This window comes from Apteryx rowi, unplaced genomic scaffold (genome assembly GCF_003343035.1).
Source record: "Apteryx rowi isolate R43461 unplaced genomic scaffold, aptRow1 scaffold_969, whole genome shotgun sequence".
NCBI classification, from domain to species: Eukaryota; Metazoa; Chordata; class Aves; order Apterygiformes; family Apterygidae; genus Apteryx; species Apteryx rowi.
In genome coordinates this window covers 63,352-70,561 of record NW_020451281.1, presented here as the reverse complement: position 1 = coordinate 70,561, position 7,210 = coordinate 63,352, and the positions used below count along the sequence as shown (strand labels likewise).

General features: G+C 38.4%; 1 pseudogene; it reads right to left on the bottom strand.

Moving 5' to 3' along the window:
* Nucleotides 1-5,301: 5,301 nt before the first annotated feature.
* Nucleotides 5,302-5,662, bottom strand: LOC112960483 (annotated as a pseudogene).
* Between the last annotated feature and the right edge of the window lie 1,548 nt (nucleotides 5,663-7,210).

Below are 7,210 nucleotides of genomic sequence, written 5' to 3'. Positions count from 1 at the left end.
TCACTCTATATAACTTCCTGTCTTCACTTTTGTACAGATTTTAATCAGACTTTCCTAGGCTTTACTTTCCAGTATGTGTAGGAACAGCTTCTCTTTATGTTCATCAAAAATATGCTTTTCTGTGCTAACTGCTGATAATGCCAGGACAAAGTTACACATTTCATACCTAAATAATAATGCTCTAATTACCTGTGATTTAAGTCGTCTTGAAAGAAGCCACTCCTTTTGTTATTGGACTCATTTTCTTTAACATTGACAAGTAGATGGTACTTGCTGGGGACCTTTTTACATAGCTAAATGGAATTTTGGCTCTTGAATGCCAAAAGCGAATAGTTTTGTTAATGAACTTTTAGGGCTAAGTTTGGAACTAGACTGAGGCCCATCCTCCTTTTTTGGTGAGTGCAATATGAYTGTAAAACTTGTACCCTTAGTTTTGCACAACTAAACCTAATTGTGAAAACAAGCCATACTAAATGAGTATCTCCTGCCTTAAGTGCTGAAATTCAGGTTTAGGCTTATAAAATTCTAGTCTGATTAATACTTTTGGAAGTAATGATTTTGAGATACCTGTTCTTCAGTGATTTATCTCAAACCGTTGGTGTATGTATAGTATACTTTCCAAAGGCACTTTCTAAATAAGGACTTTAAAGCTTAAACATCTGTTTGAAGAGGACAGATATAAGTTTAGCAAAAAAAAAAAGTTTACAAGTGAAATGAGCACAGAATATGGTATCTTCAGAAGCCCTTGTGATTTTCTCTCTGAAGACAGTGGTAGTCCTTCCTGGATTTATTAAAAATAGTTACAGGAAATTTGTATGCTTTTAAAATCACACCAAAAAAGGCTTAATATCTGGGTTTTAGTTTTCTAGTTTTAAGTGCAGCACAAAATTCCTAATAAAATGCCTTTTGGAGTGTAATGTAAAGAATTTGAAAGTGAACAGAAGTGATGTACTTGAGTCTTTGTCACTTAAATATTGAATAATACTTCTTAATTCAGATAAGTATTTAAGTCCATCATCAAGTTCTCTGTGCTGAAAAGGATGACACCATCTGAATGGATTTGCTAACCTTACAGTATGTCTGTTCCTGGAAATGCCTTTATGTGTGTGTGCGTATATACACGCACACGCACATATATTTTACCATGTTTTTTGGATATCCTGGTAGATGCACATTTAGTTCTGCCTCCTAAAACTTGATGAGCACCAGAGTTAGCTTCAGATTGTTTTTTTTTTCAAGCTGGGAGCTGACAGATGCTTAACCAGACTTGAAAATTGTGGTCAATGTATTTTTGGTGTTATGTTTAACTTTGTGCTGTCTGTATCAGAAATACATTGAGGCTTGAAATGTCACTGTCTAAATAAAGTGAAGGGGCTAAAGGCTGTAATGTTTCAATATAAAAATTTCATGTGTTACTTAACTTCATTAGGTATGGCTCACATGATGATTGTTAGCCTAGAGTTTTAGTTATATTTCAATGCTATTTCTATTCAAAACTACTATAAAACCTGGTCTGAAATACAGAGCTTCATGAGAGTTTAGATTTTATCTGACTTGAGTATTTCTGGCTCATTCCACCATTCTCTCTAGCTGATTTTGTTATGAATAACCTAAAGCTATACAGATACTGTGTAAAATTGTATTGTGTCCCCCTCCCCCTCACTGTTGTACTCTGGTTTCAAATGAGTCTTTGACTGTTGGGTATGTGCCATTTCTTTTCACCCTGCTGATCAGAAGAATGCAAAGGCTTAAAAATTAACATTAAAGGTTTTCCTAATTTTCTATGTATTCAGTCTAGTTGCTATAGGAATCAAATATGTGCGTTAGCTTAATTTGCAAGTTGGGGGGATGGTTCTTAACAGAAGGTAATGTGAACCATTATTTTGAGCACTACATTTGCAATAATTGTTAGTCTTATTTCAACATCCCTCATTTTTTGGTGTTTTTATCTACAACCTTGTAAATATCTTTATCTGTATTCTTTCAGTAGAAATCTGAAAAGAGGAGCCTGTTTAAATTTAGTGAATTTACCTTTCAACTTCTCAAATATCTGTGTTTCCACATATGTAAAGTTTTTGAGACATTTTAGAAGCGGAGAACAGCAGAAATCACTGATGTCATCCTTAGGTTTTTAAGTGCAAGCCTTCACTAGTCCATTGTTCCTTGTAGTGATCTTTGCCTAAGGATGAGAATTGAGTATTTCTGTTTTGGACAGGTCTAAACTGATGAAAAATCGAAAAACCTTGAGGGAAAAAATGTTTTTGAGGCTTTATCATTAATAGGTGGGTGACTTTGAAAAACAGAGGATGTTCAAGTTTTGAGCAAGTAAGCTTTCTAGGAAGGGAAATCCACCTTTCCATATGTTTATCTTTCAAAGAGAGAATTATCTGATGAGACTGTAAAACTTTGGCCATATAAAATGAAATAACTGCTTATTACACTTTGACTTCCATTTCTAATATATCTTAAGATCTGCCTGAATGTGGTTCTTGTGTTTTCATGTCTGCTCTTCAGTCCTTCTTCCTTATTGCTTCAACTGCCATGGATTTAGGGTTGTGGTATATACAGAGTTGCTGCTTTCCTTCCCCAATATGCAAAAGAGATATAGTCATATCATTCTAGCTGTCAGTTTGCTGTTATTTGGAAAAGTGCATATAGCCCTTCAACATATGTGATGCTGTTTACCAGAAATTGAGATATCAAGAAAATGTTATTTTAAATTGCATCTGTAGACTATCTTCCTTGTGGAAGAGATTATCTATGCACGGGGAAAACCAGTGGTGGAAAACATGGCTGTGATTTTGGTTTATTAATGATGTCCATCAATGATCCTCAGTGAGCTATAGTGACGGATGATAATTAGGAAATTAATGTGGAAAATCCTTTAATGTTACCTGTAAGGACTTCTGTGCTGTTATCAGTGTACTTTCCACTTAAACAAGGATCCAGCTTTGTTAGCTGAAAATAGTTCTGGCTTGCAAATAAATCAATGTAGAACAACTACCTGGCAATACAGATTTAACTTCCTGTGTTGCCTTATACACATGAAACATCAGCTTATCTCTCCCCAGTGAGGGGAAGGAAGAATATAGTTTAAACAAATGTTTCAAATGAGTAAAGTCTGTTTTAAAATTAATGTTATTGTAGGGAACACAAATGGCAAACAAAACCCATAGAAGATCTCTCATTCTTACTTAGCAACAGTTGAAGAAATACATGATAAATGACTACATTTAATATGCTTCTGTAACAAGAAAGCAAAATAAACAAAAGCTCAGCACTGACTTCCTAACTCATTCTCTTAGTGGGCTAAGGCTAATTCAGTTATGGAGTATCCAATGGAGGACATATTTAGCAGTTTTAGCAGTTTTTAGCATTTTGCTAAAACTTCAGCTTTGGAAGCTGAAGTTCAAGAATTTCAAGTATTTCCTGGAAGCTAAGTCTTTCTCTTGCTCGGTCCTGCTAGCCTGAGGAACTGTCCTTGCTCTGCCTGCAGAAATTATTCTTTTCAGGAGTAAAAAGAACTGGACGGGGAAGGAACAGTTTTCTGCTTTGGGAATTGTATGGAATTTTCCTTCCTGTTAATCATGCTACAGGAAGAGCTTGTCCAGGTCACCTGTCACCAAAAAGAAACATCATTTAGCAGCTTCCTGCCTGCTGTGTCATTCCCCTTCTGTAACATACTTATATAGCTTCTCTCTATTCAGTTACAACTGTTCCTGCTTTCCAGACAATCCGGATAATCTCAGTAGTACTGTAATTGGGGTGTCAAGATTTTCTTAAGCAAAAGATCAGTTGAAAATTCTCTGGGACATGAAATACTTTCTTGTACAATTTTAAGCCCARTGTATGCAGTGAATAAGGTAATGCAGCTTTGGCCTTTCGAGGCTGGTATAAGTATGCTGTTATGTAATAGCAATAAGCTGTGTATGTCCTGTGATCATACTATTGTGACTAATTACAGGTGAATCTATATGTTGAGTCCTTACATTTATCTACTTAAGTGCAGGTGGGAAGGAAAACATGAAATTGCTATCTGCATCTTTCCAGGAATCAAGACCAATTTGGTACATGTTAAAGCCTGTTCTGGGGGTCATACTCATTTTCAGAAAGCCTTGAAGCCTGATATTTCTAGCTAAGATGTACATTGACCCTATCATACTTATGCCTTTAACTTTCCATTCAGGGTCTTGCAGTCTTAAAGCATTTGAACTTATCTGCAGGTATCGTAGCTTATGCTGTGGCTAATTTATTATCTTTGGTTCTTATTGTGCAGGCCTAACTTTATAAATTAAGTATGTGCCTGCCAATAGCATGAGGCCACAAGCTGACAGGCCAGTTTGAGCTTATTAAAAGCTCAAAGGTGAGGCACCTGTGCAGTGGCTCCTGAGCTGCTACCTAAAGGAGGATTCTTCTACCACCTTTCAAGAAAGCAATGATTCAGCTGTATTCTTGGATAGGATGATTTAGATGCTCAATTCTTTAAGAGATTTTGGGCAATGAATCCCAATTTTATGTCTTTTGTCATGTCACTTTCTTTATTGTTTTTTATTGGTTAAATCTTGGTGATAACTGTGGCTACCCTTCAGGCCCTCTAACTTGCTGTGCAGTCTGTGCTATGCAATATAGAGGAGTCTTATGTACCTAACTCAAAGCTGAGAACTGGGCAGCTCTGGTTCTATCTCATGGTGTTGTGTATGTTTGGGAATTTAACTTGCTTCTGAACACCTGAATTACCCAAACTGCTACCTCCTGGGCTTAAATTATAGTGAGGGAGACTTCAGTTCGAGCTTAGAAAAACTTGTAGTGCTAAGCATAACTAAGTGCTGGAGTGTCTAAAGAAGCTTCGGTATCTCTGCTGAATGCCTTCAGCAACAGGCTGACCTAAAATCTGTCAGGAATTATATGCTTACTGTTGGCTTTGCTGTTCAGCAAGCAGATGAGATGACCTAGGGATCCCTTCCTAACCCTGTGATTAAGTGGTAGCTTTCACCCTGAGTCTAATGGATGAGCTGACACACTGGATCATAGGGGATTCGATCTGCTGCTTCTGATATTTCTCAAAGTCAGAATGGTGTGCTACTTCTCACCAGATGCCATAGCTTGCTTTGTAGCTAGACTGTTTTCCTGCCCTTCCTGAATAACCAGCCTGTTACTGCTGTCCCATTAAAAGAAACCTTGCAGAATCTGTAGAAACAGCTCATGCCAAGGCATACAGCTGTATAGTCTGGGGCACAAAAGTGGTCTGGCAGGAGAGTTCATGTTCACTTGAAGTTCTGCCATAATGTGATATGGATATAGTCAGTTTGGGCAAAAGTACTTTAGGTCTTGGAGGTGCTGTACTTGGTTGACATCCTGGGTGTCCTCAGACATGGCATGCTTGGCCAGCTCCCTGGGCAGCAGCCAGTGTGCAGCAGTCTCCACATCCCAGGAAGTGATGGTCGAGCACTGCTTGTGATGTGCCAGGTGACACACTTTTCCAGTGATGCATCCAATGGTGTCATTGACAAAGGTGTTTATGATGCCTGTTGCTGTGGTAAAGATGCCAGGGGTGGACCTGCCTCAGACTCTCCTTCCTGCTACTCTTGTACTTTCAGGCTGTGGTAACAGCTTTCTTGGAGGCCTTCTTGGGAGCAGGAGCCAACTTGACAGGCCCAGGCATTTTGGCAGCACTTTTTCCTCATCAGTAAGTAGCCCAAAGGTGAGCCAAGGTGGAGGCAGTGTAGTTGCAAATGGCACGAGTCCAGTAGTGGCATATACCTGAGCTCTTGAAATAAGTACCTTTTTTGCAGTCGGAAGGGTTGATAACTGTCATGACTATGAGACTGTGAACAGCAGCCTGAGTTAAGTCACTGAGGCAAGCATGTCTCGGTGAGCTTGGCTGACTTTAAGTCATTTCTGTGACCTTAGTTTCCTGTGTTTCAATCAAAAATAGGAAGTCCAAATGCTGTGCCTTGCTGAAAACCATGTTTTGCCTTTGAGCTCAGCTTTCTTAAAAAAAAAAAAAAAAAAAAAAAAAAAGACATCAGAAAAATATAAAACTGAGTATTAGCTTATCTTCTAAAAGGCTGAAATGTTATCTACTTGCAGCTGGAAGTTTTCAAAGCTTTGCACTTTTCAAAGTTGTAGTTTTAGGTTGTGCTTTCAGTTAAGTGGATTATAATAACGGAATGAATATGACTGACTATAGGAGCAGTCAAAGATAGATGATTCTTAACTCTGCTTTTGCCTGTTGTTTGGTTGTCTTCTAGTGAGAGATTTTTGTGCTCAGTTGAGTTGACAAGTATCATTCCCTTCTCCCTGGGATTCAGTGCCTGAAAGCTCCAGTTGTGGTGGGTCTGCTATCACCTATCCTCTATCTATACTCTGAGTAGCAGTAAATGTTAAACTTGTCCAATTAGTAAAATTACAAACCATTTTTCATGTAGGACCCTTATTTTGTCTGTATAAAATCAGCAGCTTAGCAATTTGTCTGAACACCACTGTGCTAATTGAGAAGCCTAAATTCCTTAGTATGGTGTATGGAGATGTAAGACTGTCTGTAATCTGGTGATTTAACTAAGAACAGAATGGTATTAGGCCTTGTGTTGCTATGTAATAGAAAGCATTGTGAAGTGGAAGGAGAGAACTGGGACTTGAGTTTCTTGTGAGTCAGTTCTGCTTTTCATGGCACAGCTGGCTTGAGGATTAGAGCAGCCATGCTACATGGTCTTATAGCCTGGGAGTGGCAATGCTTGTTGATCAAGTGTTAATATTTCATAGTAACTGAAGGATGGGAAGGTGCTCTCTTCTTCCAGGTGAGTACTCTTAAGTACTAAGCTAAAGAGGGTCTGGCTCTTGCTCTGTGTGACACATGAAATCTGTAATTACTCCATGAAAGATGGGAGGTGCTTCCAAATGACTAGACTGTAGCTTGGTGGTTAGTACTCTGTTTCAGCAAGGTGTGAGAAGTGACTGCAAGTAAATCGTTCTGGAAAGTCAGTCCAGATCAACAATACCTGTGGCAGATGTTTCAAAGATTATCAGTGTGAAAAGAGTAGTGGGGTAACACCATCTTCCACTGTGATGTGTAATGGCTGCTTGTGCTTCTAAGGTTGATTTAAAAAAAAAAGTTTGTAAGTGACAGCTATCACCAAAGTGGCATTATCAAGGTGAGACACCACTTGCATGGTCCACAGGAGGATTTTAGAGACTTTATTGTTATTGGTAA